A 9,211-nucleotide genomic window follows, 5' to 3' on the forward strand; every position below is an offset into this window, starting at 1 on the left:
ATTTTTTGAATAGTTGTCAAAAAATATGTTAAAATTGTAACAAGTTCACATGTTCCATCTGGCAAGTCCTTTTTTAGCATGTCGTTAAAAATGCATCCAAAGAGATTACTAGAACACTTTGGAAATTGAAATGTACTAAGTGAACTTTGAACAATTTTTTATTGTCCACTGAGAACAAGAAAGGTAATAAAAGTTATCCAAGTGGAATTTTGAGATAGTGACCTTTACACATACATTATCTTCCTAAGAAAGCTTATATTTGCAATACGTGAAATATTTATTGGTTTTGCAAAGTTGTGAGGAGAAAGGTGGCTCTTTGACAAGGAAAGGAAAGGTCAATCAATCCCTATATTGGCATACCACGTTTGTAATGTTGAGGCTTCCAACAAATTTGGTTTGATAACAATTATTGTTGGAAAGATAGTATCAAATGCTTTTCCACAACAGGTGATTATATGCCTAGATTTTATCAAAAAAAGGGGGGTTTGGCTATAAGGACATATCAAATATTTGGTTGCCTTCGAATTGACAATGAAGAACCCAAAGTGTAACATCAATGGTACAACTTGACATGTTTATGATTGTAGTAGTATACTTCATTGTTTTAGTGTCATCTCTTTTATGTAGAGTTGATGTAGGGGAGATAGATACAGGTATGCCAATGACATCTACAAGGGAATTAACAGGCAATGAAACCAATGAATCTATGCTCTTTATATGGAAGTTCTTATTGGGTGTGATAGAGTCTATGCATATGGAAGGAGTTATTATTGATGAGTTATGGAATAATATTTTGAAAGAGTTTATGGAGCTACAATATTTTGTGTTGGCCACTTTAATGTGATCATTGAAAATAATGTAAAGACTATCAAAGTGAATAGCATGGTAGAATTCATCAAAAAGTTCACTAAATCAAGTTGTATGTATTTCATAACCTATTTTGTCTTTGAAACCAAATGCAAAAACTTTTCCATCATGTCCAGCATTTTTAAATTCATGGAATGGAATCTCTACTAAGACTTGGCCCTCAATGGACCAATGTTTATGGTATGAGATCAATGTTTTAATGGGAATTATTTGAAAAGGGGACCTACTTTTGAAACAAAGCAAAAGTGCAAAAAAAGCTTCCTAACACTAATATAGTGGGAGAGATATTACAGTTTTTCTTTACAAATATTTAACCATTACAAAAATAGAAACACATTCATAAGGAGATAATGAAATTGCATAAGGATACTGTAAAGCGGAAAAATCGAACCCTAGTCGTTCTCCCCTCCCCAACTCCGAGGAGAGAGAGGGGAGAGTCACTAGGGTTGATGGTTTTCACTTAGGAAGGACTTTACATTCAAAAGAGGGGTTGAAACCCACAAGATCCAATCCCACGCAATGCAAGATTAGATTCTATATGAGTTTCAAGGGTTGTGATAGCAAGGATACCCTCTTTTGTAAAGAAATGTAGATAGAATGATTGAACTAGGAATGCATGTAAAGTAGGAAAGATTCGCTTATAAACAGAGATAGGGATATGGGATGAAGTTGCGGACCTAGAATTAGCAATAAAATGTCGAGACGGTGCTGTTCTGCAAATTTGAGCGAAAGTTGACGGGACGATGGCGCCCGGCGTGCACACGGTCCTCCGGAAAATCCGCGAAACGAAGGTGGATCTGTTCGTCTCTGCACAAGGATTCCAGATCTTCAATTACAGCCGCGTACCTGCAACCTACACACAGAAAAGAGAGGACGATTGGGGGGTTAGGGATGAGGGGTTTGCCTTTAGGTCAAACCCCAGTTTTGGAATTAACCAAGAAATGAGAAATGTTGTAAATGTAATGTAAAACAAGTACTAATACCTTGTTGTAAGGATGTTTGTATCCTTATATGCAAAGGTATAGATGTTGTTGTATGTTGTATGTTGTATGTTGTAGTATGTGATCTCCTCTTCAATGGTTGAATCCTTGCCTTGAATGCAACACTTAGCCTTGAATGGAGACTTAGAATGATCAATTGCTTGAAGGAATGCTTGAATGCTTGAATGCTTGAATATCGTTTCCACGCCTTGTACCCATATGTCCTTCTTCCCCAAATGGGAGAGGAAATGTAGTTTATATACTTGTTAATTAGGGTTAAAAGACTGATTTTCCCGACCTTAGGCCGACCAGGAAATGTTATTTTCCAATTTGCAAACAAAAAGACCCGAAGTCCCATAGGAGACCGAGCCCAAAATAGGGCCAGGGACCAGGGCGCTGGGTGCTCTGGTCCCACCTCCCGGGACAGCAGGGTGCAAGGAGGATCAGGCCAGGGTGCTGAAAAATGCAGTTTTTGATGTCATGAACAAGTTTCGGGGTCTCCATTCAGGTTCAGTGTTGCGTCGCCATCGTGAAGACCCAAATGCGGTCGAAATTGCAAGTGTCACAATTTTAGGACGCTACAGATACACACAATAAACACAAGATATATGTAGGTAAAACCCTTTTGGGATAAAAAAACCCAAACTCCAAAAGTACAACACTTTGTATTATTGAAAACAACATTTACAATACAATAGCAGTACATTGCTTCTTCAACAGGAGTCTACAACTCGCAATTTGCATTAATTCTGGTAGCATAACACTTCACCTCCAAAGCATGACATGCATAATGCTCTACAAGGCCACCTTATATAGAGAAGTACAATAAAAGAGGAAGCTTCTAGATGAAGATAAAAGATGGGGTCATGTGAAATATTTGAAACACTTTTCATGAACCTATAAGCATGCAAATGGCATATGTACATCTTTAAATGACTCCTTGTTCAAACCTCCCTAAGTTGGGTGCCTAAAATTTACTATCTTTATGTATGACATATGCTCTTACACCTCTTATAATTATCATAAAAATAATCAATATTGATAACACTGACAACTATAAGAGACTCGATCATAACTATCTAATGATAGTAGATCCTCTTACAACCTATCATTGTCCAACTTGCATGACCACCTTCTCCATGCAAAAGGTGTCTCCTGACAATTGTCCATTCTATCATAGAATATGTCATAAAGCTATCATAAGTTGTCATAAATTGTCATAGGTAGGTGTTGTTATGCCTTGCATATCTATTCCCTCATTAGTCCCCTTGCATCGAAATTTGGGTCCCCTATTTTTTGTCTTGTCTTTTCTTTTGTTTTGTTCTTTTTGGTTTCGGACCTCAGAACCTCGGAGTCCCTAAGTCTATTTTTTTGTTCTTTTCTTTTTACCAACCTCAGAACCCCGTATCTCCAGAGTCTCGAGGTTGGTCCCTTGGTTTCCTTAGTTTTGTGTTTTTTTACCTCAGAACTCTGAAGTCCCGAAATCCTGAGGTTTTGTGTCTTCTGCCTCGGAATTTCGAAGTCCTGAGGTTTTGAGTCTTCTGCCTCGGAACTCCGAAGTCCTGGAGTCCCAAGGTGGAACCTTTTTTTTGCTTGCTTCGAAACCCCAAAGTTTTAGGGTGGGGTGTTTTCTTTCTTGTGTCAAGCTCGGAACCTCGAGACCCCGAAGTCCCGAGGTCATGTTTAAAGCCTTCGTACGGACGGGCTTGGGAAGGGGTATAAATAGGAATGATGAACTTTTAAAATTCATTTTTGCATTCAGAGCTCCTTCTCCTTTGCTTCCAAGTTGCGAACCTCCGGACTTTCGAGCTTTCCTTGGCATTTTTGGGCTTTTCAATTCACCAGGTTGGTGATTTTTCTTGCCCATTTTGGTGGTTTGTAGATCAGATCTTCTTTCCTCATTGTTCTTTGTTGGTTTTTGTTTATTTTTTTTGTTTCTTTCGCGTGCCCTGGTTTTCCCTAACTCGAAACCCCGAACCCCCAGAGCTCCGAGTAGTTGGCTTTTCGCGCGCTCGAAACCCCGGAGTTTCCGGTGGTTGGCTTTTCGCGCGCCCCCGAAACCTCAAACCCCCGGAGCTCCGAGTAGTTGGCTTTTCGCGCGCTCGGAACCCCGGAGTTTCGGGTGGTTGGCTTTTCGCGCGCCCCCGAAACCCCAGAGTTCCAAGTAGTTTGCTTCACCTAGCCCAGAACCCCGGAGTTCCGAGGTCGATCTTTTACTAAATCTTGTTTGGCTCGGGACCTCGAGATCCCGAGATGAGCTTAGTTTACCCAACCCAGAACCCCGGAGTTCTGGACTGCCTTATGCATGCCTAACCCGAAACCTCGGAGTTCTGGACCTGGTTCATCTGTACCCAGCCCGAGACCCCAGAACCCTGAAGTCCCGAAGCAAATGAACTTTTATGATTATAATCAAGAACTGAAATTTTGTTTTCTTCTAGCAGATTCGAGTGGTTAGATGGACTCATCCTCCAGCAAAAGAGGCAAAGAAATTGATAGACTCCCAGCCACCATGAAGTATCATTATCAGGGATAGGTCTATGCTTTGAAGCTGGATGATCAAATCAGGTGGGTCACAGATACAGAAATTGGCCATACAGAAATTGAGGATATCATGACTCAGTTAGACAAACCTAGTTTGGAGGCCCTCTACCGAAGAATCAAAAGATCAGGCCTGGTGGAAGCCACTACCTTTTTGCAATCAATACGAGCACCTTTTTATAACCTAAATACTAGAAAGTGCACAGATGCACAAGGGAAAACGGTTATAGACTTGTCTTCTGATATGTTGGGGTTTGTTTTCAGCATCCCAACCAAAGAAGAGATATTCCTTTTAACTGAAGAAGATGCCTTAAAGGCATGGAATGACAAAGTTGCATCAAGTAAAAGGCACATGAATAAAAACTGGTTGGAAGAAGAAAGAAAAACTCAAGGCAACAAAGATCTTGAGAGCAGATTTCAAAGAGCCCCAGAGAGACTTAATCATTATGCTCAGCAAGGCTTTTGGCAAGCCGGATTGTAAACATTTTCATCCATGGATGTTCCAGTTTATGACCATTATCTTACTAGGGAAACAGTATTTTGATGGGCCACAGATCCTCTCTGACAATATCTGCAAATAAATGAAAGAGGTTCACCAGACCCAAATGTTGGCAATTTGGCATTATAACAGACAATGAAAGATTGTTGGCATTTCAATAAGGATATTGAGAAGGTTGTTGATGATTATGGATATAACTGATTAAGGATGTTTATTGTCTTGATATTATTATTATTTTGTCATTAATGTCAAGAAATTGATTTTCTAATTCACTATGATGTTGCCATATCTTGAGAAGTATGATTTGAAGAATATAAAGATGTCAGTAAAAGACACAGGAAAGATTATGATGAATAAGGGGATGAATAAGGTATTCAATGGGCAACTATTATCGAGTTAGACAATGATGAGATCATGATGTTTAGATTGTTTTAATATCATACATATGTTGTAAATTGTAAGGTTAATACTATACTATGTTATCAAGCACAGAACCTAGTCGGTAAACCCTAAGGAACCTAGTCGATAAACCCTAAGGTTATCGCTATCAGTTAATGAAGGCGAAATGTCTACCGAGTGAAGTTTAGTATTTACCGAGTTATAACCGAGTTGTAACCGAGCTATAACATAATGCATTAAATGGTTACATGCGTTATTTAATGAAGGAAGCTGATGAGCTAGAACTGATTAAATGATTTGTATGTCGTAAATATAGTTTGTTAAGAATCTATGGCAATAGAAGATCGGCATGAAGATCTACAGTTCAGATTGAACCGCAATACCCTAGCACAAGTTCCAAGAAATGTATGCAAGTTCCAAGGCAGGGTAAAACGTTTTCAGATCGAAAGATGCATTGAACCTAGTCAAAGTTTGAAGATCTAATGGTTATGATTGATCATGGGAAATGTGATCAAGAAGATTAAGCGGTTAGCTAATTGTTTATAAATAGGGAACTATTGATAAACAATGTATGCGGGCAAGTGTATGCACAGGGATGCTACATAGTGATTACCGAGCACTGAAGCTTGAAGACCTGTTTTGAATAACAGAGTATAGAAGCCTAGCAGATGGACAAGATTAGTTCTATGTCTAGATTATATTGAACAAATAAGAATCTGCTTTAGCATTTTAGATGTGAAGTTGCAGATAGATTTTTATTATTGTTATTTTGTGAAAGTGACAGAAAATCTCTTAACCGAGTGGACTTAACACTCTTATTTATAAAACCCTCTAGCAAGGTGACATTCTGATTGAGTGTTTGAAATCCTTTAACAAGGTCACTTCTAACAAGGTGAAGATCCTAACAGATATGAGGGAAATCCCTTAACCGGGTCACATCTAGCCATGTGTTTGTAATCTTTAACAGGATTTGCTTTTAACCGAGCATACTCTAGAAGAGTATATTTCTTAGTGGGTCCGAAATCCCACAGTGGTTTTTCCCTATTTGGGTTTCCACGTTAAATCTGGTGTTATGAGGTTTATGATGTTTATATGCTTTTGAGTTTGCATGTTTAACAGTTTTGGTTATATTACTAAAGTATATGTTACCAAGGTTGAATCTGATGTTTTTATGGAAGATTAAGTTTGTATGATTCACTCCCCCCCCCCCTCTCATCTTGTTGGCTATTGGATTTGTACTTAGATTTAGTATCAAAACTATCAATTGGTATTAGAGCCTTGGACTCTAGAAGAAAAGTTTAAAGGCACTTGAGTTAAAGATCCAAAGATGTATAAGAGAGATGCACCAAAGCTGAACAAGTCAAGTTTCTCTACATGACATAAAAGGATGAAGTTGCATCTATCAGGAGTTGGAGAATATGTTGTATATCTGGAAAACGATTTTGTCACACCGAGCACCTATCCATTAACAATGGAAGAGATAAAGGAAAAGCAAGAACATATTCAAGCAATGATTGAAATAACATCTGCATTGACTGACTCAAAGTTTAATGATCTAGAAGGCTGCAATGATGCAAAGGCAATGTGGGATAAGCTCATATCAGTATATGGAGGAGATGAACATGTTCAAAGAGCAAAAGTAGATAGTCTAAGAGGACAACTTGAATCCATGAGGATGAATGAAGGTGAGAACATAACTCAGTACAGTACAAGACTAAAGGAGATTGTCAATCAAATCAAAGAAGCAAGTGGAACTATTGAAGAAAAGGATATAACAAGTAAGTTGTTAAGAACCCTTCTACCAGCTTATGCAATCCAAGTCTCTACAATCAATGAATTGAGGTCTGTACCTAATATGCCAATTTCTTTAGATCCTACTATTGGTAAGCTACATGCATTTGAGTTAAGTAACTTTGATAACAGTGGATCTTCGGTAAATAAAGTTGAATCTGCATTTAGTTCTTTTCATCTTGATGAATCTAATGATTACAATGAAAGAAAGTATAAGTACTCTGAAGGAGATCACAGTGGAGCAAGTGAAAGATTTCATAAGAACATGGAAGAAATACACAAACTGTATGAGGAAATCAGAAAGTAAGAAGAGTTTGAAGCACTATTAGCCAGAAGGTTACCGAGAGGCAAAGGTAAGTATAAAGAAAAACTACCTTTGAAATGTTTCAATTGTGATAAAATAGGACATATAGCTTCTAACTATCCTGACAAAGATTCTACTGAAAAGAGAGATTACCGAGATGATAGACAGAAAGATAATCATTACAGAGGACACCGAGACTTCAGAAGAAGAGATAGAAAGACATGCTTAATAGCTGATGAGGAATCCAATGATGATAAATCAGATGACACTGATATAGAGGAAGTAGTTTATGTGGCTATCAAAGATGGATCAGATGAAGAAAGTTATGAAGAAAAAGCCCTAATATCTTACATAAACACTAATGATTTTTGGATCATAGATAGTGGATGCTCACATCATATGACAGGAGATAAACACAAGTTTGTTATGTTAGAAGATTATGATGGAGGCTATGTTAGATTTGGTAATGATGCACCATGTCCAGTGAAAGGTAAAGGATCTATAACACTTCTTGACAATGCAAGATGCAATGATGTTTATTGGGTTGAAGGTTTGAAATACAATTTGTTGAGTGTGGCAAAGCTAAACAACACAGGTTACCGAATAGAATTTCAGAAAGGAATTGTCAAAGATCATGACAAGAATGGAAAGTTAGCTGCTACCGGGACACAAACAAAAGGTAACACATTTCACCTTGACTCAACTCGTAACAAGTGTTTGTATGCAAAGATAAATGATACCTGGTTATGGCATAAAAGGTTTTGTCATGTAAATTTTGATAATCTGATCAAAATAAGTAAGAAGCACTGAGTAAGAGGTCTATCAAGTCTTGAAAAACCTAAGAATGCCATGTGCTGAGGATGCGAGATGGGTAAGATGACAAGATCAAGCTTTACAAGTAAGTCTTATACTTCAAAGGGAATTTTAGATCTTGTGCACACTGATCTTTGTGGTCCTATGAAAGTTCATAGTTATTATGGTGATAAATATTTCATATTATTTGTGGATGACTATTCAAGGATGATGTCAATAATGTTTTAAAAAAATAAATCAGAAGCTTTTCAAATGTTTAAATGGTACAAGGCAAGAGTTGAAAATGAAACAAGAAGACAACTGAAATGTCTTAGATCAGATAGAGGAGGAGAGTTCACATCTGATGAATTCAACTTATCCTGCAATGATCATGATATTAAAAGACAAGTCTCTGCACCGAGAACTCCACAGCAGAATGGAATAGCTGAGAGAAGAAACAGATCTATTGTGGATTGTGCTAGAACATTGATGATTAAAGAGAAGGTGCCACAAACATTTTGGAGAGAAGCAATAAGCACAACAGTTTACACCCTAAACCGAGTATAATTGAAGAAAGGTACTTTGAAGACACCATATGAAATCTGGTATGATAAGAAACTCAATGTAAGTTATTTTAACTTTTGAAGTAGATGCTATGTTCACAAAGATGATAGAAATGGGAAGTTTGATCAGAAGAGTGAAGAAGGAACATTTTTAGGTTATTCTTCTAGAAGCAAAGCATTTAAATGTCTGATCAAATCATCTAACAAAATAGTAGAAATTGCAAATGTGAAAATTGATGAATTTTTAGAAAGAAATGATGAAGGAAATTCCAAGGAACCAGAAGACTATGATGAATTTGTCTATGTTCAACCGACAAGTCTTACCGAGAAAACTGTTGAAGAAAATGAAGAGAATATCCAGTTACCGAGTGATGAAGAAGATCATATAGAGCCTACCGAGCCTGTATTAGCCAAGTATGTCATAAGACATCATGCACCAAGTCAGATTATAGGAGATAAGAATGATCCAGTGATGACA

This window comes from Cryptomeria japonica, chromosome 11 (assembly GCF_030272615.1).
Source record: "Cryptomeria japonica chromosome 11, Sugi_1.0, whole genome shotgun sequence".
NCBI lineage: Eukaryota > Viridiplantae > Streptophyta > Pinopsida > Cupressales > Cupressaceae > Cryptomeria > Cryptomeria japonica.